This window comes from Apus apus, chromosome 2 (genome assembly GCF_020740795.1).
Source record: "Apus apus isolate bApuApu2 chromosome 2, bApuApu2.pri.cur, whole genome shotgun sequence".
Taxonomy (NCBI): domain Eukaryota; kingdom Metazoa; phylum Chordata; class Aves; order Apodiformes; family Apodidae; genus Apus; species Apus apus.
In genome coordinates, this window is record NC_067283.1 from 69,443,188 (window position 1) to 69,467,714 (window position 24,527).

Sequence of the window (24,527 nt, forward strand, 5' to 3'; positions counted from 1 at the left end):
AGGTCTTGTAGAATCGAGTGTGTTGGCTATCACATGTGCCAGTACCAAATCATAGAATCATTAAGGTTGGAAGAGACCTTCAAGATCATCGAGTCCAACTGTAATCCAACTACCACAGCCACTAAACTGTATCCTGAAGCACCACATCTAAATGCTTCTTGAACACCTCCAGGGATGGCAACTCCACCACCTCCCAGGGCAGCCCGTTCCAATGCCTCACCACACTTTTGGCAAAGAATTTTTTTCTAATATCCAACCTAAACCTCCCCAGTACAACTTAAACCCATTTCCTCTCATCCATTTGTTAGTTACTTGGGAGAAGAGACCAACACTGGCCTCTCTACAACCTCCCTGCAGGTAATTTTAGACAGCAATAAGATTTCCCTTGAGCCTTTTCTTCTTCAGACTAAACAACCCTAGTGCCCTCAGCCTCTCCTCATATGATATGCCCTCCAAACCCCTCACCAGCCTCACTGCTCTTCTCTGGACAGGCTCCAGGACCACAGTGTCTTTCTTATACTGCCCAGCTTTCTGAAGATACTTGGATTCTAGCAGACTGGTTGTCTTCATCTTAGCTGGAGAGATGTGCAAACAAAAATATTGAGTCAGGTAATCTGTGGTTCTCTGTACTTTGTCCAGTAACATTTATGTATTTTTCATTTTTTCTATACATACTTTTCTAACTTTTCAAAGTTCACAAGTTGATATTCACATAATTAAGTGGGAAATTTCCAGTGGATACTTGCAAAATATTTCAAGTGACATAGAAGTCGCAAACAAAAATCAACCAACCTATTTCTTTCCCCCTTTACCTCAGAAAACTGCTTCTTACAGAGGAAACAATTAGTACAGCCAGGTTGTCCAGGAACAATATTGCAGTTCCCACATTCTTTTTTTTTCCTTTTCTTTGGGACCTCCTCCAAGTCACTTTGTAATCTTCTATAACAGGTTTTTTTAAGTCCAGGTATTACATCAGTACATTTTTCTACTCTTGGTAGTTTCAACTTTCTAAATACATTCTGCTAGCTTATGGCTGTGAATATATTCTAATGTGAAGATTTGTTCTGCATGTTCTACAACCGATCCAACCTGCATCACCTAGTCCTCGTTTTCCAGTGCTTACATGATCAATTCCCAGCTGTTATTCAGTTTTTAATTTCTGCAGTGAAACCCCAAAATGGAAAACTTATTTCTGTACTTTACTTACAGAAGTTTGCAGAAATTGGCCCCTAGCAAAGTACAATAGTTAATTTCCTTTTTTCCTTCTTTTTTTCTGTCCCTCTATTTTTTCCTTTTCCTCCAGGACAGTTTCAGTCCAAAGGGCAGTAAAAACTACTGTGAAAACCGTTGCTGTTTTTGTGGTTGTACAGGATTTGCAGTTGGATAGTTGGACACTATTATAAAAGGCCAAAAGCAAAGCAGAGAATGTGCATCACTGGAGACTGGTTGCTTGGTTGGGGGGTTTCGGTGTTTTATGGAAAAGTTTTATTGTCATACTATAAGGTGAACCCAGACTCCAGCAGATGATTTTTTAAAATGTGAGGTATTGATCTTTCTGTCTTTAACATCTCTTCTTTTAAAGGATTAAGATGACAGTGTAGACTATGATGTTCTTTCTTTCCTACTTGCTGTAATTCCTGGTCAGAAATGTCAAGTTTTCAAAAAATAGTCTGTCTATGTACATTCTTTTGGGATCCCTTCAAGGTCAAGAATAAAATTCACAGCAGTTCTTCTGAGGTGGGTTTCCACTGAGACTGTGGATCAGAGTCCAGCAAATAAAAATACACAAAAACAAGCTTTCTGTCTTTGGAAGAGGCAGGCTTTAACTGCAAAGACAGTAATAGCCATTTTGCTATTAATTTTGTGTGTGATACAAAGGCTTGGTACCAAATATCCTAGAAATCGGCCTCCAAAGGGCAGGCATGTTTTATGCTGTCTTTGATGGTTAACACTAACAAACATTGCTTCTGATTCTGTGTATAGTAGAAATTCTCCTGTTTCATCTATGTATGTCTCAAGAATGGGTGAAACTCACTGTCAGCAAAACCAAAGCAAAAACAGTCATTATTAATTCAGTTAATTTAAGAAAGGTATTTATTGCTTAAATAAATACCATGGGACATTACACTGGACCATGTTGTGAAACTGGATGATAATTCTTTGTTCAGTTGTATTAAAGCTCCCTTTTCCGTTTACTTAACAGAACAGGATGAACCACAGAATCAGAGAAGAACAAGATGTGATCCTGATGGATCTTAAATAATCATAGCTGTTGGTGTTTTCTTTTACTTACTGCAAAGTAGTGGGACCTGGAATGTAATGGTATTTTTATGTAAGCTGTCCTGTATAAGACCATAAGAGTAAACCTTCACCTACACTAACAGTTGAAGTTTTAGAGGCTATAGGGGTAGGTAAATATACATACTCATTTTTGGTGGTGCAGACAGAAAGGTGTCATCATTAGGCCTGCATGACTTTGGGTATATCAGACAGAATCACAACTTAGGTTCTGATATGTCCTTTATTTTCTCTTAAGAAAGTGCCTTTTGATGCTTCTAGATCCTGCTGCTAATTCTACTGTAGAGCAGTAGAACATAGTGCAGTGTGCATCCAAACAAGCTTGAAATGAAGCATGCTAATTTTAGACAGTGGTGGCTCAGGAGGTCAAATCTTGGCAATAATGTATAGAAGAGCACCCACTCACCACCACCTCTTCTTCTGCCATCTGAAAATCTGCTTTAAATTATGTTCTGTTGTGCTGTTTAATACATTAAATGGAGTTTGTAGTTTGAATATGTGCAGAATTAAATTTTGTTTTCGTGGATCACAAATGTTTTAATAAATATTTCAGGCTTGATGTTACTGGAGAGTGTTTTTCCATACATTTTATGCTGGGGAGTTGCCTGGCAAGTTCATTGAAAGGAAAATATTTGCTCTGGCATGCAAGCAAGTTCTAAAAGATGTTTGGCAATATTTCTGCTGCGGAAAATGTCGATTTAGATGTGTTCGATTTCTAGTCCAACTTCTTCTAAAATAAAAGAGTATAAAGTGGTTTGGTTGTTCCTTACTTATCCTTCCATGCTCAATTAGAATTATTTTATCAGATATGCTGTGTGGTTCTGTGTTTAATTGCTTAATTCTGGGTTTGTTTGGTTTTTATTTTGAGGCCACTTCATGCTTACTCAAAAAAAACAGTAGGAAAATAACCTAGGGAATTTAAGCTGTGTAAAAAAACACCTATTAAATGTAATCTGGTTTAAGTTACTCAATTTATGAACGTATTTAAGAAGTACATGGGTGATGCTCTTTTGCATCTTATTTTATGTGGGCAGAGAGTAAATGTACAGATATTTGTACTTAATACAGTCACAATCTCATGGCTGTCTAGGAGAGTGAGGGGACCTGAAGAAGTCAGAACCTCTGCATTTGCTTTACAAAGGTTAAGAAGATTAGTGTATTCATCAATTTGACATTACTCTAAATATATTTTACATTAAATACCAGTATTTTACAGGGTTAATTTTGTTTGGTTTTACGTAATAAAATGCTGCTAGGTTTCAGGGCATCATAATGCACCATGCATTTGACACACAGTGTAAGAGTTAGAAGTTATTGTATTAAGTTATGCATTGCTGAACAGACAGATTGGCTATCATTTGTTTCATGGAGATGGGCGTTCCTAGATGTGAAAACTAAGGTACTTTGTCAGGAAGCGGGGACATGGACAAAGGCTGGAAATCTGTCTGCAGTCTTGTAAGTGAAGGAAAAGGTCAGATGAAGGAGGAAAAGGGAGAGATCTTTGATGAAACCTACCTCAGTGTAGGGAGGCTAATTGAGTTTTTTATTTCCATACCTGTGTCTAATAAATGCTCACATGTTTTTGGTTTTGAATTTTATGAATGCGTAACTGAGAGACTGCTGAAAGGTGGTATCAGTATGTTATAAATGAGATAAATGGATTTTGTTTTTTATTACAATTAACGGCAGTACTTGGCCCTTAAGTTGTTGTTCTGAACCATCAGTCTCATGCCTAAGAACTTGAGCTTGCAAGAAAATCTGATCATTAGGTACCTTTGTTCTCACCAGGGATAATACTATACAGAAAAATGCACACTTTAAGAGGCTGGAGATTTCTAATAACAAATGAAGTAATTTCCCTATTTCCTGTCTACAATATATTATCCTTTAGTAGCTGCAGTTCAGAGAAATTGGTGAGGTACATCGTCTCATCATACAAGCACAACTTCTGGCATTATTCATTCACAACCTCTCATCTCCTACAGGAACTAGAAATTTTAAAAAATTGGTAAGTCTTACTTGTCAGTGTAGGTGCATAACTCAGGGACCCATGCTTGAAGTCCTGAGGCAAATCTCAAGATGTTTTGTTTTGCATGTTTTACCTTCTTTTCTGCTCATGTTATTGCAGTCATGGTTGTACTGCAAGAGGACATTTCTAAATTACTCTGCAGCTGCAACAGAATATTGTTTAGGAAACTTCTTGCTGGTATTCTTGAAAGGTCTCCTAAATATACCTTATTCTTTTAACATTCAGTAACAGAACAATGGTAATGGAGTAGTGACATGACCAGATCACTGAGTTTGATTGTTCAGTTATAAATTGTCATTCACATTAGAAATTATCAGCCTCTGCCTTTTTCTCCTGCTCTCTTTGGATCAGGAACTTATGTAAACAGAAAAATCTGTAAGGAAAAAAGTTAGAATTGATAATTAGTATTTTAGGCAAAATAGTAACTTTTCACCTTCATTTGTGTACTGCTTGGGTCTCCCATTCACTTTTCTCAAATGTATCAGTCTGTCCTGTGTATCCTGACTCAAGGACAGCAGCAGGGATCTGATCAGCAGGAACTAAAGGTAGCTTGAGTGCTGACGACATTCTTCTCAATGTCAAGTGGACCTGATGGCTGAAACATCATTTTTTGTTTGCATGCAAATACTCTACCAGAAAGTTTAAACAGGTTAACTAAACTTGGTGTTACTGCATTATATCACAGGAAACTTGTGAAATTCAACTGATCAATTGGACAAAATTTTGAGTTATCTATTATTAAATATGCTGTCACAGAACTGGACATACTTTTTCCAAATTACTGATTTACGAAAAAGGTTGCAGTGCTGAAAACACTGCACAATGTTTTACAAAAAAAATAAGAATTGGAAGCTGTAGTAACAGAAATCAGTACCAAGTCCATTACAGTTGTTACAATTTCTCTGATTATGACCTAAAAACTGCTTTCTCTATAGGAACCCACCTACTTATTTTTAAGTAGATAATTTTTTATTTCTGTTTGCAGAATAATTAAGTCCATGCATCTACCTGTCCTGTGTATTAATTTCTCACTAAATTCTACTAAAGGAATGTAAGTCAAGGCTTTTCTGGTAAACAGTTAAAGATCAGTGCAAGCAGCATGCTAGATCCATTCAAATAAAGCATTTAGGAATTTTATTAGCAGCCTTAAGGACTCTGTTGCCAGGTCATTGAGGAACTTTGAAGGTACCATTCACACACAAAAACAAGTTCCTCTAGGTCAGTTTTTCATCCTGTTTTTCCACAGAAACGTACTGAAAGCTAAAACAATCTGAAAGAAGATTTTGAAACAGTTTGACAGAAGCTTGAGCTGCTAGAACTTTGCTCGCTTGCAAGCCAGTGCTAGCCACCATCTGTAGGAAGCCCATAGAATGACTGCCATTGTGTACCTAGTCCAGAAATGCCCAAAACGAGGTGCCCTCTGGCTGCAGTTCTCACAGTTGCCTGTTGTTGACAAGAGGGAGAGACTGTAGCACTCTTCACAAAAAGTCTTAGGGCAGGTCTGCTCAGGTTTTTGCTTATACTGGCAGTATAACTTACTAACTTACCTTTTACGTTGGGACTGGGAACAGCTGTTCTGATGTGGAACTACTGTGGAACTGAAGGGCCATAAGAATATGTCCTTAGACCCTCTCTCGCACATATGCAATCACAGGATGGTTTTGATACCATCTGTAGCCTGCTCCCCTAGTTGGTTTTGACTGCATTTGTGACATGTTTTTCTGGAGCAGCAAAGGAGTCAAGATCCAGAGTCTTGGTTCTTGCACATGGGAAGGAATCATGCCCATGTACAGTCTGCCTGAGAAACCATTTTAGAGTTCCAGCTGCGTCACATTGTGTGTAGGACTCAAAATGGGCATCACAGACATGTCAATACACCTGCAGCACCAACCCTTGGGGTTGGCAAGGAGCAAATGTGGAGCTGCTCTACTGGGGCTCCCTGCTGGCAGTGTTCCCCTCCAGCAGCGGGGAGGGGGCATGCTCTGGCAGCCAGCACCAGCACTAAGAGCTGTCTGCTAACACAAGTGGTGCCAAAAATCTCTTGGGGAAAAAAAAAGAAAATAATCAGTTCCCAAGTTGTTGTTTAGACAAACATAACTTGTTAAATGGGCCGACCCTTCATAGGTCTCGCTGCCTTCCGCACTTGAGAATTAGGGTTCTTGCTTAGATGCTGGAATAGGAACTAATGCCTCTTTTGCACACGTTTCTCATCTTGCTGATGTCACTACTTGCTGTTGTCCTGTTGATCTTTTTTGTTGTTGCTGTTCTACAGGCTGTTGGGTTTTAATCTCTTCAACAGCTGACATACTGTTTTACCATTTAATCATTCTGCCACTGTCCTCACAGACCTCAATGTTTCCATAAGGCAGCAACTATCAAATATTAGCCAGGATTTAGTTATTTACTTTAGTTCTTTACATAAGGACTGACTTACAGCAAATACATGCTTTTTATCTCTCCTGAAAGATCCATTTACTTTCAAGGAAGAATGGATTAAACTGTAAGTGTTCTTTTTACTTAAAAACCACTTGCTCCCTCCTTTTCTATGAGTGCTGACCTAGTGATGTAGCTTAGTCCTTTAAGGAAATGAGAAAGAGGGGAGGTGTTTAGGGAGGTTGTCTATATTTTAACTAAAACATAGGAAGTGAGGAGAGTCTTCCACTAAATTATCATTCTGGGCACTTAATAAGACTGATTAATCTTTTATTATAGAAGGTGGCTAACATTATATTTCAAATACACCTGTGCAAATGCAGAATTTAAATGTGAAGTTTCTGTAGCTTAAACCATTCCAGCTTTATCTTGGGAATTACAACACTGTGGCTGCTTTAAAACAAGAGGTAACATTGACATACTGTGCTTGTCTTGTCAGACTTTAAAGTCTACTTGTTAGAGTTAATGCTATGAAGAGTGGAGTTCTTTTTGCTCTTTTAAGCATATATCCATGGACTGTAACTATGCTATGGTTTCCAAGACTGAAAAGATGCTCACAGTTTTCTATTAATAGAAAAGAGAAGGAGAAAGTTTATGAGTAATTATTAGATAGAAATCTGGAAAAAAAAAAAAATTGTTGATGGGATTTTTTTGTATGCTGAATAATAAAGCACTGACTTTTTATTGTTCTTTTTAAAAACTGAATTTGGACCAGAAGGCCTTTCCCCTTGACAGGAAAAGCTTCTCAGCTAGATCTTTGGCACTGGTTGCTTTGTGCTATGACTCTGCTATGCTTCAGGGAGAATATTTAGAACCAGACAGTATGTTGTGGCAACAGTACAATTGCATCCTCTCAAGGAGCACTTGGTGACTTGCTTGGCAAGGCAACCCTCCATAAATGATTGCCTCAGCAGGATTCAAACTAAAATTATTTAAAATGTTATCTACTGCAACTCAATTTAGACGTAGGAGGATATTTTCCCTTTGTTACAATTTTATTACTATATCACTTTAATTTTTTATTATTCAGGACTTGGTTTATTGGCTGATATTTCTTAAGCTATAGGACTGAACATTGTAAAATCAATATTTCTGCTAATTAGGGTGGTTTTTTGGGAGCGAGTAATCAAACAGTATAGTGAATCATTAAAAACTTACATGCTAATATTGACTAGCATTATTGGTACAAAGAGACTAAATCTCTATGCCAGGGACTTTTTTTTCTTCTTACATTTTTACAGCAGAAGCAAAACATGTTCAGTAAAAATTGATGTTTTCAGCGCTTAACAGTGTAGAGATGGTCCTTTATGGATATAAAAATACTTGCAGTGTTAAATTTCTAGGCACTCATATGTAGCATTTTCTTTCCCATCATTTAACTTAGAAGTAAATGTTGTCTGACTTCAAGGGGGCATCTTACTGTGTTTTGAAATAGAAGGAAAGCTCCTGCATCTTATGAAAGTAGTGGATCATTTCAACTTATGGGCAATTTTTGCCAGTATCTGTTTGCCCTCAAAAAGATGTTTTTTTCTTGTCTGACACTGACTTATGTTTGGTTTTGGTTTGTTTGTTTACGTTAGCTGTGGCTTACCAGTACTTTCTTCTGGCCTTTTCAACGGGGTATTACTGAACAGACCTGTAAGTGATGATTTGCATTCACGATAGGAAGTAGCTTCCCTTCTTCCAGTTCCCTTACCATGAAACAAGTGACTGCAGGTGGGACATTGGACGCTGTTGAACACCATTGGTTTGTTTTATGCATTTGGCTTGACTTTTGCCTTAGCAACCCATACTCAAGAGTGTAGAGTCTGCTGTCTGATCCAGAGTGACCTGACTTTGCTTTCCTCCTGGACTGGATTCGTGCATGAACAAACTGCTCAAGATCCTTTATAAGAGTGATACCTCTTTGGCAGGATTACTCCAGGGCTGCATGGTGTACAGGGCCTGACATTCACTTTTCAGGGATAAAAACATCAAGTAGAGAACTCATTAATCTAATGTGAGCCAAGCCAAACATTGCATCTGCTTAGACTATTTTGCTGTGTGCTTTTTTGGCTAGACCACAACTTAGGGAGTTGTTCTGCATTTCTTCATATCCTTCATAATGAAGGGAAATTTGGCATCACTGTAGAACTAAAACGTCAGAGTTCAGCTGGATGGTGGGAAGGTGAGACCTAAGGAGAAATTATGTCATTTATCATCTGAGGCACAGAAAATGGTAAATGTCTTATCACTGTAATTCCTGAGAAAGTTTCTCCCGAAAATGGTTAATACATTATTATGGCCTAATCAGAAGCTGAAAGGAAAAGCATTTTTTGATGAAAGCACAGTATTTATCATTCTTGTTTCTAAGATTGACTTCTTCAGTTTGCAATAGGATGTTTTGTAACACTTGCATATTGATTCAAGCAGTAATTAGGGCAAGTTTTAGTCCATCTCTTACAATATCCTGTAACAATTCAACATTTCCCTCTGCTACTGAAAAAAATTGAATTTCTGTCCCTTAACTTCAGCTGGGACAAAGTAACACAGTGAGTTTCAAGATCTTGTGGCAAGTGCTTCCAATTTATACATGTTAGAAGGTTTGTATATAATTTAGAGAGAGAGAAGGGCAGATATTTGCCACCCCGTGGGACAAGCTACAATTTGGCTTTGCAGGGAAGGAGTGACCTCAGTTTGCAACCATGGCATTGCATAGCTTTTGCCCTGTGGTCACAAGAGTGTAGTTTTAGCTGGTGCTGGAAGTCAGGACCACTAATGAAAGGCAGGTGATGAAGTACCTAACCACTGCATGGGGACAAACACCTGGGAGTCAGCAGTGACTCTGAATACACCTTCCCTTATTTTGTGGTTGCTTGCTGGTCTGTCCTGTCTGAACTTTAAAAAGAGAGTTTGTGGACTCGTGAATTTAGGAAATCTGATTTCCTTTGTGGTTGGGTCTCACAGCTCTATTATTATGATTCTCTCATTGCTTAAAAGTTCTTGTGTAAGCTTACCCTGTAGCTGAAACATTTTTAACTTCCCTCTCCCAAATTGGTTCTTTGGTGGCTATCCAGAAAGACTTGCATTTCAGATGTAGTCTCTCCTTCAGAGAGGTTATTAATTTAACTCCCTCCTGTAGGTGGTTGCTGGGTATCCGTAAGAACTTGTGAGAAAATATCTTTGCTGTAAAAGTGAGTTGGCAGCTTCAGACCTTACTACCAGCACAAGCGTAGATAGTGTAACCATGAAAGCTTAACTAGGCTTAGGAAAATGGATTAAATATCACTTGAAAGAGTTTTCCTGTAACTAATTATTCAGTTAAAGAATGAGTTTATGGAGGGAAGAACAGAAATGCTCAAGAATCAAGATGAGAAATTTTTAACTTATTAGTGAAATTTCATATGCATGCTTGCAGTTTAAAGAAATCTCTGCTTTTTCTTTGTATTTTTTCCTTGCTGGTATATTTTAATGTAACTATTGATTGGATTATGAGCTTGCAACAAAGTGAGAAATACTAGTCTATAAATGCTGATTTGTGCAGAAGATCCTGTGCACCAGTTTGTAAGATTTTTTTTTTTCAATCTTTTTAAAGAAAAATAATTATTGCTGAGTTGAGGGCTTTCTCTTTTACTTGTGTGAAGCAGATATTATTGTACCTCATGTAGATTTGCTATAGGCAGTGTCAGAATGCCTGGAAGAATCTGTCAAACTGCTCTCAGATGGCAAGAAGTTGGCAATTAATACTGGAATTGTACAGCAAATTAGCAAATGTAGTATCTTGAGGATGATACATTTTTCTGTTTTTAGTGAAGGTGCATAGAGAGCCCCAGTGATTAAGCCCAATACTTAGGATCAAGAAGTATTGTCACATAATTAACTCTTTAATTTAGCCAGGGGATTTTATCAGCCTGTTTTAAATCACCCAAGTGATTGGTGTAAAAAACATCAGTTCAGGTGGGCAGAAAAGTCTGGAGAAGTTGGCCATCTGTTTTCCGTCTGGACAGATGTTGTCAGTGGGGAGCCTCCAACCTGAGGGAAGAATAAGACTGAGCTCTGTGCCTAGTACAGGTGCTCCATGGTTATAGGTGTGTATGCTTTAGGAAGTTGCTCTTTCTTAAATAGTTACCAGTCCTATGAGCAGTGGAACAACGGGAAAACTTTAGAGGCTATGCTAGTGTGAAGCCTGGCACAAATCTTCCCTATGTCTGCAAGTAAGGGCAGGTATCTTTTTTTTCTGACTATAGTTTTGGTCTGGAAGAGCAATGTAATCCTGCGGCACAATCACATTTGTCACCATTTTTTTAAGCATCTGAGAAAATCCCATTCGACCAATGCTGGGTTAAACAACAGCCTCAGTTCTGGTGAATCAGCCCCCAGCCTATTTTTAAAACTTTCAGAAGTAATTTCTACCAATAATTTGCAATGTGGACTTTGAAATAATAGTAATCTTCAAAAAATCTCTTTGTCTTTGGAGTTAACTGAAATTGCCATTCTCTAAAACAAACAAATGCCAGATACAGCATGAGTCGTTTAGTGGCAGCTGGCCACTACACCAGGAGCCACTGAATGGGTTGAGAAAATACCACCTGGCATGGTGAGGGTATGAATATTTTTGCCTGTGTTCCAACCCTTAGTTCTGTTGAAGCACTGGCTGTACAAGAAGAGTCAATGTTTACAAATGTGCCAAAGAACAAAAAAGTTCAAGCACTTGGATGAGTTTGGGAGGGAATCAGATTTTGTGGATTCAGTCACAAGAGCAAAATGGCCAAATCCTGCTGGCAAAAAGTATGTAGCTTGTATGGGTCAAGCTGCCTTCCTGATCACATATTCTCGTGATAGCAGAGGGTAACTGATGAATACAAGAAAATAAACACATTTATTTTCTCACTGACACATAAGTGGTGTCCCCTGCAAATCACAGTTCGATGTAGGCCAGACAGACCTGTTACGATTGTAAGTTTTACATTAACTTCCTGGAAGGTAAAACCAGCAAGTGACCCAATGTAATTTTCCTGGTTCTATGGCAGTCCCTAGCACTGAACCTCATGGCATACAAGACCATCAGAAATAAAGACAGTGAAGGATGCTTTGTCTGTGTGCCACCAGACTCTGGTGTTCACCAAGCAAGGTCATGCTGTATTTGTTCCAAGGGCCCTCTTCAATACAATAGACTTTCCAAACCAAACTGTGGTAACTAGACACAGCTGGGCACTCTGAAAGCCTCTGCCTTAATATTGGTAAGAGAAGTCAGTCAGGTTGCCTTTTCTACTTGAACTGGTTTCTACTGTCAGATTGGTTGCAGGTGACAAGGTGCTCTTCCAGCATGTTCAGAAATGATGTCAGTTGTTAGTCCTGCTTTCTCTGCTCATGACCACATAAATGTTAACTGGTTGAGTACTGTTGATACCTGGCTGTCATCCTCCTCCCTGGTATCTGGGTATTTGTACACAAAGGAAGGAATCTTTCCATGAAGAACTTACTACTTGAAAGATCTACCAAGAGGAAAATTGTTTTGAAGAAAAATTAATTAGGGTGACTTTTTTTTTACTGGTTTTGCTGTTTTACAGTGTCAAAGCAAAATGATCAGTCGTCAAGCTTCAAAGTTCAACAAAACTATGAAGTGCACATTTATACAGCAGAACTCTGTCCTGGTTTGAGCCAGGATGAAGCCAATTTTCTTGGGCTTAAGGTCAAGCCCCACGTTGGGCACCAATAAATCCTTGTCACTGTTTGACTCAGGATCAGCAATTAAACCAGTGACAATAATGCTCTCGATCCCCTCCCCTTCCCACCCAGGTAGGGAAAGGAGAGAGAAAATTATGGAGATAAACTTTACAGATTGAAAACTAAACTAGACAGCTTTAATTAAATACTAATGATAAGAAAATATGTACCATTATATAAAAGTGTGTGCAGGAATGTGCACAACTCTATAAGAGAATGGAAGAAGCATTTTTCTCCTATTCTGTCTTTAAATGCTAGTTATAATTAAAAGAAGGGAATTTCCACATATATAAAACTGCTTTGTTCAAGTGAGCATGCTGGTTTTGCAAATATTAAATTTGCAGAAATATTGGAGCTTCTTTAATTAGAGGATGAAGTTTTGGCTGCTTTTTTGATCTTAATCCTAGTATTAGCCTATAAGCCAAAGGAGACCTGAAGTTGAAAGTCCCCATCAGGAAAACTAGACTGCTTTAATTTGCTCTAGTAGAAGTGACATGGGAAAAAAATACGAATCTTTATAACTAGTCACTTAGAATGCACTACTGAATTAAATTAAGAGAGCTTGAGGTAGACAGATCCAACTACACTATCTTGAATTTTTTTTGTTACAATACAAGGATTTTTAGAAATTCGTGACAAAACAAATACCACAGTGAAACTATCCTTTTTCTTAAAGAGTAATACCACAAGGAGCACCCATATAGAAGCTTCCGTATATAAGCTATATATAGAATACCTGAGACTGGGAGTGGCCTCCAGAGGTGTCTGGTCCAACCCCCTGCTCAGAGGTGGTCAAGATAAAGCAGGTTTATCTATGAAGTAGCATGCAGATAAACTACTGGTAGTTGCAACTCTAAATCCAGTTTGAATAAGTTTTGCTGTGTATGGTCTATCATTCTTCAAGTAACTTCCTGAGTTTTTCTGTACATGGAGGGCTGCAGAACAGTTTCTCATTTTTGTGGTTTTAGCAATACAGAGAACTGCTGTATGCACAAAAACTGGTGAGTTTCCCCAGTCTTCTCATCCCTAGCCATGAGGGTATATCAGCAGCTTAAGTGAAAGAAAGTTGAAGCATTCATAAAATACTCCACAAATATATATTTTTAAGGGATTATATCTATTCCACCGTAGTTTTTGTATGGCAGGAAGTGGTATCATCTGCACTGGCTGTAAGGTCTTGTTTATTAGTACTTTTTAGAAAATAATTACATTCTTTGTGGGATCCCTTTGATGGCCATGGCTCATGGGACACGAGTCATCAAATAAGGATAATTTTTTAAAATCTGGGATTGTAAATCTAGCATAGAGAGCTAGATTTGGGAACCAGAGCTGAGAAGATTTGGTTTAGGGGTAGTATGACAGTGCATTGTGTGGTTTTATTTATTCAGTTGTACATATGCAGCATTGAGCAGAATATTGCATTGGTTAAGCAGTAAGTGGTTAAACACAGTACTTAAGGTTGCAATTTTTTAAGTGAGATTTTCTAGAATTTCTTTTTGAAGTGCCACAATGCCATCTACTGGCTCACTTTCCTGTAGTTTTTTGGTTTGGTTTGTTGTTTTTTTTCCCAGAGTTTTCTTTTGTACTCAGTCTTGTATGTAAATTTTTAATGGTGATTTTAAAAAGTAAACTAAACAAGCTGGCATAGAATGAGCAAGATATATTTTGGATGCATATGTGTGTTGAAGAATGTAATACATTACATACATTAAAGAGTAATTTCTAATCTCTTGCCAGTCAGTCTTGCTCTCCTTTTATTAAAAGTAACTCTGAGGTGATTAGTACTGAAAAATAATGGAGGAATCTCTACTTTCTGTTTATGTTCCTCAATAATAACGTATCTGCAAGTAGCTTCACTGTTTTCTGTCTATAGTCAGACAGTTTCCCTTTTTGTTTTAATGATTTTATACAAATAAATGGAAAGAAAACAAAGAAATATGTAACCTGTCAACCCACAAAAACTGTCAAGTGTCATATTAGAAATTATTCCTGACAGGATTCTTCAGTGACAAAATCCTAGACTCAATATATTCCCCTTAATTGGCTCCCGGCTCCTTTTTTTTTTTTTTTTCCTTCCCCAAAGTATGTTTAAATATAATTTCAGGATTCATCAACAATCTTCCAAGGACCAAATTTCAATAGGGTTTCTAACAACTGTTGTGGAGAGGCATGCATTAGAAAATGCTATTCTCAGTATCAGACTGCTCATGCCAGAAATGAGCTGTGGGCAGTTTTAAGCCGGTTTGGTATGTATAGGAGTAACCCCTGTCTTCCACTTGCTGCCAAAAGAAATAATGGGCAAATATAAAAATAAGTTCCTGAAAAAACAGGAACTGTAGATATGGGTAAATGTTGTTGTTTGCAGTTTGACCAGCTGCTTTTTCTTCAGTGTATCTGGAGAGTTTCCTCTGTAATTGGGCTTTTTTGTTTGTCTTCTTAAAGCATTCCTTCAGTTTTGTTTTTGCCCTCAACATTCAGTTTTTTCCTAACAAATTTTTCATGCTCGTGCCTTTCTTCAGGCTAGCTAGGAGAGAGGGAAACAGTGGTAATGGCTTGTAACACTTTGGGTTGTTCTTTAAATAGATTTGTAACTTGCTCAACTGCAGCTCCGGAGTCATTATTCAAAACAAAACAGCTAGAAAAAATTTCCAGCTGTTTCCTAAATGGCCTATAATGACAGTAAATACAAACATCTGCGCCCTTCCCGGCCTTTCACCCTCTATCTCACTGACATTCAGAAGGTCAAGTGGATCTTGCCAGCCCAGTTTTTTTTCTGGTAGGAGCTGTGTCTTGCTGACAGCTATGGAATGTTTCTGCATCCTTGTGTGTGCTGGTGGAAGAGCCCGAATGCTTTTGGCCGGCTCATTTGGAAAGGAAGGTGTCTGTGTGTTAAAGTCAGTGCTTGTTTCTGGCAGTGGGTTATTCCCCTGCAGTTGGCATGCTGTACGCTGGGAGCAGTGAAGCTGAAATGATTGTACTTGGCACCCGTGTTGTTTTTTTGTCGTATAAATGATCCATGTCAGAGAGGTGGTGCTGGGGAGCAGGTCTCGTTAGCAGCTCGGGCTTCCCAGACCTTGCTAAACAAGCCACCCACAAGCGGTACGGCAGCTCTGCCGAGGGGAAAGCCCTCGGTGACGTTCCTATCGCTGGGCTGTTTGGTTTCTGCCGCCGTGTTTTGTTTTGAGGAATGCCCTGCCCTATCCAGCCGGGGAACAGAGGTCGCTCCCTGCCTATATTTGGAATAGGTGCTAACTTCTCACTCCTAATGGCTATCTGTGCTGGGAAATATCAGGGCAAACCTCCGTTTAGTGTGACATTAAATAAGGAAGAATTGGCAAAACCAGAAGAGCAAACGAGATTATTTCATGCCACATCTTCTGTTACAATCTTTTTCTTTTTTTTTTCCTTCTGCAAACTGTCCTATGTTATTGCAAAGCAGGAATAACTAATTAAGCCAGTTGCTGAAAGTGCTTTGCCACCCACACTACTGAGAACTCTTCCTACAGAATTAGCTCTTACCAGCTGTGCTAAACCCAGTAATTTATCTTTGACAAAAAGATTAAAAAGTGCTGCCAGAGTTTACTCCAATTAAACAAGTTAATGTAAACTATACCCTATATCCACACAAACACAGATACCTCTTGCTTAAAAGCTGGAGGGTTTGCAAACAATTATTTTCTCCCTTGTTAATTCTTCTTAGTGATTGTAAAAAGGGCTGGGTTGAGTAGCACGGGGAAATTAAATCACTTGTGTATGGAGCTGGCTGAGCATGAGCTCACTGGCTGGAGAGCAGTTTGATGGCCAGACACTGGCCTCAGCTTGGGCAGGTTCAAGCACTAGGGCTTGGATCAAGCTCCATGCAGTGCTGCAGGCAGCATTTGCCTCGGTGCTGAGAGGCAGGAGGAGTGATTCCTGCCCCAGCAGGAAGGCTTCTGTAGGAAGGCAGAGACCCACCTGCCTTCACCTGGGGGATCTTCAGGAGGGCCAGAGCGGTTCACTGTGTATGCGGTTACAGCTCCACAGAAACTGCTTAATAGAGCAGATCAGAGTCATGTTTTAGAACTGGGGTTTTGGTTAGGAAACTGAGCTGAACCACAGACCTGATCTCAGGGTGTCTGTGGTACAGTGGATGGCAAGTGACAACTCCTGGTCACAGACTTTGGCTGAAATTCAACAAATACGTCTTCCATCCTAAAACATCAGTGTCCTTTTGTCTCAGGTTTATGAAGACTAGACAGTCAAGGCAGTGATTTTTCCAGCTGAGTCCAACTGCTGATGCCTTTGATTCCCAAGAGCTAAAGGAACTATGTTTGTTCCCCTGAGGGTGTGAGAACAAGGATGCTATATGTTTTGTACGGCTTTCACTTGAGATCTTCAAAAAGAGGGGGGGGGAAAGAAGAAAGTTCTTTGAAACTTACTTGGGTCACTTCCAGGTGTGGAATTTGGAGATACTAAACCAAGAATGGCAGCTGAGCAAGAAAAAAAATAAATTATTTTATATCCTCCATCAGAGAAAGTCAGATAAAGAAGGAAATTAATTATCTTTGTGATTCTGTCAGGAACAGATAACTGTAGTTTAGTAATCTGTTAGAATTTTGCCAAAAAAGGAAGTCTTGTTAGTTCAGAGAAATAAAAAATTGTTCCCTTCCTTACACACTTACAGATCACCTAAACACCACAACAGGGACTTGGCATTAATATTTATATAATTGGCATGCTCCTTTCTGGGTGAAGATGCAGACTGAATAAAAAACATGCAATACAAAACATCTTTGGAAATACAGGTATATTTTCTAAAGATAAATTCAATTAGTTATTTCTACACTTTAAAATTTGATTTTTCAATTTGATGTGCACAGAGAAAAGCCCAGCTTGAGTGTGTGTTAAGGTAACATCAGTGCAGAGGAAGAGACATATTGGAACCTTAACATAAATTGCTCCTCCTATAAAGTTAGGTTTAATCCTTGATTTTAGCCTTCTTGAAGGACAGTAAAAAAAGAGTTCCTCTGTGTGTCTTTAAAAAGTGTGTATTTTACAGGACTGACTTTTTTTTAATTCCAAAACACTGAAAGGCCTTGTTACTTTGAAATGGTATTAAAGCACCTGGCAGTTTCATAAAATGCAGTGTACCTCATGCCATCCTGTAACCAGCACTAGAACTCTTAGTAAGGACAGTCTGGCATCTCATAGCAAACATATTACCACCAAATCATTACACTGTGGCTAACATCCATTCATGTAAAAATCCAGCAGCTAACTGTGTCTTTCACCTCCCAAAATATAAATTCCTTAGCAGATAGAAATGCTTTTTTAAAAAATATTCTTGTGGCTCAAGCACCATTAATGAAACAGAAAATCTAAATTGCTAGGTTAAACAGTATTACAGTTCTGAGCCACCTGAACTGTTCCCCTTTTGGTTTGGTGTTTCGGATAAGATTCAGAATAAATAAAAAGCACAAATCCAAGTTTATTTAGTTAAATACTGTATTGTCTCCCCAGATGTATACAAGTATGTCCTTCTTAAAAGGAAAAAATATTTGCCTTACTTGGTGCATCTTTTTGTAGTAGGTGATTGCAAAACCTGTCTTAATTGCTGCTGTTTTCTTACTAGTAATAGTTAATTATTTTGTGTAAGCAGGCAATGTAAGATAGGAGCTCTAAGAGTAATTATTTCTCTCTGTACTTCCTCTACCTGTATTACTATTCTGTAAAATACTTGGCAGGATCCTGCAAGGAGCAGTGTCCCCTCAGCTCCCATAGGACAGTCCCCTAGCATAATACCTATTGTGTACTTGTTTACCATTTGTCTCATGGAGGTATTCCTGCAGGTGTACCTACAGTCGCATGCTCTGGTGCTGTAGATACTGTGAAAACTTCTTGCTTATAGAAGTCCAAGTGGAAGTGTAGCAAATGTGTAATGGGTGACTATTGTGCCATGTATGTACAGGTATGTACAGGTATGAACTTTGAAGGAAAGCAAGCACAGGCCCAGCAGGGATCAAAATAGCTGCTGGTTTCAAAGGCAGCAGGTGACCAAGGTTTTCCGTGCTGCCAAGCCAAACACATTTTCTAGAGTGATCTGCATTGTCTTCTGCCACTGCACTGACAGCATTTTCTTCATTGAAGAATCATCAACTTTGACTGTTCTCACCATGCTGGGCTCACACACTCCTGAACTACTTTTTATTTGGGTGAGCTCCGATATCTTCTCTGGCATGTTCCTTGTACAGAGACCCTCAGACGCTTTTTCCCAGAACTGCAGCCAGCCAGTCTTGCTTGTCAGTCCTTCATACCTTGGTACCTGCTGTCTCAGGATGTCTTAACTCCTGAAGTTGAGCCTTTCCCAATACACGTACTTGGATGCTTACACGTACTTTGATGCGTGCACTTACTTTATGTATTGCTCACTTAAAAATATGGCAAAAATAAAGCATGCAAGGTTTTCAAGCCTTTAGACAATTATCATTTAGACAGGCAAATCTTAGTTAAAAATATAGAAAGCCTGTGTGCCATTTGCTTCCTGGAACTTTCTCTAAATTCCAGTGGTTTGGGACAAAATCAGAAATTTTGCAGAAACTTTTCTGGAACTGGGAGGGAGGATAAATGTACAAATGTGCTGTATTAAAAAAAAAAAAGGGGGGGGGGACTGGAACATGCAGATAAGTAATTTTTCAAAAGACATTAAACTACAAATACACCATATACATCCCTGTGTAACTGTTTTACAGCTTTTCCCAGCAGCCACATTCCCCAGCTCACAAGAGAAGTAAAGGCTAAAGCTGATTCTTTCAGTACATTGCATTTCTAGCATCTGGCTTCAAATACAAGTGTTACAAAAGACAGTCTTTAAATTATGACTGTTTGTTGGGCATAAAGTGGCAGTTCATTTTAGTTCTGCAGTAGGTCACAGTATGAAAGCTTTTTAGTGCTACAGAATTACTTTATCAGACTTCTCAGTAAGCATGTTTATTATTTGTTTATTCCTGTCTATAAGGACTACATTTACTTCAGTGTTTCTTTCCAAAAGTCTTTCACAGTTAGTGATCCCAGAGGACACTGAAGAGTGAAATATTTTCCTTCTATAATGACAATTTAGTCTTTGTATGCATTGTTGAGTTAGTTTATCTGTGTTACACAAACATTACAGCATTTTCCTGGACGTAGTGCAGAATGTGTGTTTTGTGACAGTGGCTGTTGTATTATACTAGTGACAAAAGTAAGGCAGGCACTCCCACTGGCTTTGATGAATTCTGCTTATGTAGTTGCTACAACACATAGGGTCCTCTGTGAATGGTTTGGGCATTTACATTACAAATGTCTCAGCATTCCTAGAGTACCTGTTATACCATACTCAGCACAATGTTATCCAGGTCTTTGTCTCTATATTTTCAAGTACTGATGTTTTGTATTCCTTTCCTTGCCACAATTGGCATCTTAACTAAGTGTTTTTTATATAAAGTTTTTTCCCCTTTACTCACATGGAACTGACTCTTTAGAAAACCTGCATTTTCCATGTTTGGCTTTCCCAGCAGTTGGAGCTGCTCTGTTGAGCTAGAGGTTTTATATGGAAATGAGAGAGAAAAGGTGCTGAAATACATTAGTTTGGTAACAAGTAGCAGGCAACCTGCCCAGTAGGTACCTACCTTAGCCAGTAACAAGTAGGAAGAGAGGAGAGCCACAAAGATGATTAAGGGAGTGGAACATCTCCCTTATGAGGAAAGGCTGAGGGAGCTGGGTCTCTTTAGTTTGGAGAAAAGGAGACTGAGGGGTGACCTCATCAATGTTTACAAATACGTAAAGGGTGAGTGTCAAGAAGATGGAGTTAAGCTTTTTTCAGTGATGACCAGTGATAGGACAAGGAGTAATGGATACAAATTGGAGCATAGGAGGTTTAAGGTGAATATCAGAAAAAATTTTTTTACTGTGAGAGTGACAGAGCACTGGAACAGGCTGCCCAGAGAGGTTGTGGAGTCTCCTTCTCTGGAGACATTCAAAACCCACCTGGACGCCTTCCTGTGTGATGTACTCTAGGTGACCCTGCTCTGGCAGGGGGGTTGGACTAGATGATCTTTCGAGGTCCCTTCCAACCCCTAGGATTCTACGATTCTATGATTCTATGAGAGCTGGAAGACTGGATTGCCAGGATGCTGAAAACATGCTAAGACCACACCAGGTCAGAGTGTAACCTCTGCGGATCTGCTTCTTCCTTGGATGTGTGTGGTATCAAACCTTCACCTGGCTGTTTAAGCCCAAAATCAGTCCCTGCTTACTTTCCCGAGACCCCACTGTCTTACATCCTTGTCAAGTGACCTGTGCAGCAGAAGAGGGGGATGCTTCTTCCCCTCTGCAGCAGGTGCTGCCCATGCCATCTGCTGCTGGGTCCTGCATGCTTTTAAATGTCATTTTCCTTGTCACATCTCTTTTTTCTGTAAGCTGAGAAGCTTTCAGAATGAGAGAAGTGAAACAGTGTGGACCATATGACCTTGTCCACTTGGCTTTCCTGTGTTTTTCTTTCTCTGTTGAGGATCCTTACTTGTTACTTCCAGCTATAGCAAGTGTGTAGCGAGTTGGAGCAAAGCCCTTTGTCCTGGTCTGAGCCAGGCTGAAGCCCATTTTCCTTTTACTGATTTTTTTAATTTTTTTTTTTCATTCAGTAAGCTCTCTTTTAACTAGCAGCAAGTTTTCCAGCTAGTAGACTGATAACACTGGAATGCTTATGTTGCTGCTGTGATGCCAAGGTCGCTTTGCTCCATGGCCTCAGATGCTACAGGAGCAGAAGAGTTCTATCTGCAGCCCTCCTGTAGGGAGGAGTGGACTAGATGGACAGCAAAATTGTCCAAAGTATTCCATTCCATGTATCTACGTAAGCTTGGTGTAAGATCAGAGATCACAAAAGTCAACTTCCTTCCTGCTTCTTCTTCCCTTCTCTTCCATTAATGGCCAATGTCCAGGGAGGACTCCCATCTCTCCACCACCACTGATCCCCAGGCCCATGCATTCCTGACCCTCATCACTCTCCCCTCAGCTCCTGTCTGCTCTGCCGCTCTCTCCGGGAGCTCCAGGACATTTCAGAGCTGCTCACAGCTCAGGAAATGCCGAGGGAGCTGCTCAGGGTGGGAGGAGGTGACAGGGTTTTGCACATTCCTGAACACATTTGTATATAATTGTGCATATTTTCTTTTGTCATTAGTGTTTAATTAAAGCTATTTAGTTTCATTTTCAAACCAGAAAGTCTCTCTCCTTAATTCTCTCTCTCCTTCCCTACCTGGGTGGGAGGGGATCGAGAGCATTGTTGTCACCACCTTTTCAAAAGCTTCATGTAGCAGTGGCTGTAGAAGGTGTTGTGGTACAAAGGAACAAACAAAACAGTGTTTGCAAAACACAGGCAGAAGTAAAATACACAGTAGTTCTAAACTCTGAGCTCCATGCTTTCCTTCACTTCTTTTCCCATTCTTGTGTAGGTAAGTGGAACAGCTGAAAATAAGGGAAACATCTCTAAAATCATACCATTTTTCCTGTATTCATTCCAGCTCAGAGTAACTGGAATAACCTATGTATGTAAAGAGCCAAATGCAGTTTTTCAACATTCTTTCCTAAGCAAAAATAAATAAGGCTGCTACTACAGCATTTAGAACCAACATAAAGATTTGGCAAAGCACTGAACAGTTATTGATGAGTTTTTGGTTCCATTTGAGTTTTTTTAATTACTGTGTGCCACATTGATGTGTTTGTTATTGCAATACAAGATAGTTTTAAAAATTCCTGTCTGTATTAATTTAAAAACATTAAACTGGCTTTAGTTAATATGAAAAATATTTATTATGAAGTGTGCTGTTTATAGCATATCTGGCTTTGGGCATGGGAAAACAAATAATGCTTCTTAAAAACAATAATTAATGCTTCTTAAAAACAATAACTACTTGCATTTGCAATAGGATTGTAGATTGGTTGGCATCATCCAACAGGAAAGATAGTAGGTAAACAACTTACAACACTGTTGCTGGCTCTTAAAATGAATCATTATTCTTACACACTTCTGTTCTTGTCAGCATTCACTCAATATGCATTTTCTAGTCATAGGGCAAGAAAATAGGTATGGACAACTTCTTCCTACAGTGTTAGAGGCCAAGATTAGCAGCAGTGTATGCGATGTGACTGCAGGGATTTTTCCTCCTGCAGTGTGCCTGTGAGATACACTTGCAACTTTTCAGGTGCAACAGGACAAACTAATCTTGTATAAAATGTGTATGTGTGTGGTGTATATATATATATTAATAAACAGGACTTTTTTCTTTTTCTCCATAATAAAAAAACATGAAAATGCATATATCACAGAATATTAGGGATTGGAAGGGACCTCCAAAGGTCATTGAGTTCAACCCCAAAAACTTACATGTGATCCCTGGCCGTAATAAGATAACTGTTTTCCCTGCAAGCAAATTTGCAACAAAAGAGATGACTAAGTTTATATAGAGACTGTTTTTTTAATATATTTTTACACCTATTTATGCATGGAGGTATATATAAAACAACCTTTTTTTTCCTATATGTCAATATGTTAAACCATCTGTAGTATACCAACTTTAATTGTCATCTGCCTTTCTTTAAGACAAACAAGAAAGAATGTTTACTTCTCCTGTGATGATCCTCTCAGGAAATCAATTTTTTAAATAATTGAGAGCTAAAGGAAATTACCATCTTACGATATTTTCATATTCCTGTGCTGTGGGGGCACTTTTACATGTTTAGGCCTAGTCTTTACCAACAAGTTGATTCTATGTAGAGTAAGTGTTGCACCATCTCCTGTTAGACTGTTCCTGCTTTTGTCTGCCATCAAAAAAAACAACAGTGGCATGAAAAATCCCTGGGGTTGGTTTGCCTTTGAGGGCAGAAAATTGTTCCCTAGAAATCACGTCAGAAAATGTATTTAAATGAGGGGAGAGTTATTAAATAAACACTGTTTGTTATTTTTGTTATTTGTGTTGCTAATACACAATAGAGACAGAGAAGGGAAACTCCTTTGTACAACTGTTATGTTGACTTAGCTTAGAAACCCATGGTAGAAGTATCTTTATGAGGGTCTGTAATCATATTGCATTGATTTATGTAAGAATATACCCTGATTGCAATTAGGAGGATAGTGTTTCTATGTCCTGGGGAACTGAATCAAGATATGTCACCAGCTGTGCAGGGTGCTAACATTCCTTCAAGGGCTGAGATCTATGCTGTTGTCTTTCCTTTTCATGTATCCTTCCTGCTAAGAGATACTACAAACCAGATTTCTTGTCATTTTGACTTTGCATTTGTTTACTGAAGCTGTGGACATCCTTCTTCAGATCCCCCTGTATGGATGTACACTTTGGCTGCACATTACCACTTCTTTTGGACATCATCTCTCCTCGGGTCTGCTGCCTACCTACTTACCAGAGTAATTTTAGGGCATTCACATTGGAATTTGTCAGTAAGATCTCACCCAAGCAGGTAGCTAGTAGTTGGGAGATAGTCAGGTTTGGCAGGAAGACAATGATGAGAGTGAGGAAAAGTATCTTCATCAAGGCTCAGCAGGATTTCTTAGACCTCACAGGTTACTCACCATGCAATTATGATTCTGTGAAGCAGACAGGAAAAAAGAGATGCCCAACCACCCTTGTACTGCAGAGCCAACACAACTAAAGAGGGAAAAATGAGTGGTTACTAAAGTGGACAGACATTTTTAATACATAGAGAGGTGTCAAGGAAGTTTGCCATCATACTTTTCAGAGCAGAACTGTGCACTCTAAAATGACCAAGGTCACTTTATTTTCAGGGCTGCGGAAATAGGAGCAGTCACTTCTACCTCAAGCCTGAGCTGCTAAGTAAAATATTCATGTGGATAAAAACTATGAGACATGCCACCCACCTTCAAAAGCTGAAGAAGATCATCTAGTAGTATTTTGCAAGTGGTGGCAGTGGGTTTGCAGGATCTTCTCCACTAGCTGTGTCAGATAGGAAGGCAGCCCCTAGGATTCAGGCTACCTCCCAGCTCACGACTGTCCCACTACAATTTTAACTCTTGTGTGAC

At 39.1% G+C, this 24,527-nt stretch overlaps 1 protein-coding gene across 3 annotated transcripts in view; it reads left to right on the plus strand.

Annotated features, from left to right (window-relative positions):
• Positions 1-24,527, plus strand: part of LYRM4 (LYR motif containing 4) — a 93,244-nt gene that overhangs the window by 63,832 nt on the left and 4,885 nt on the right. The gene's annotated exons all lie outside the window — the stretch shown is intronic.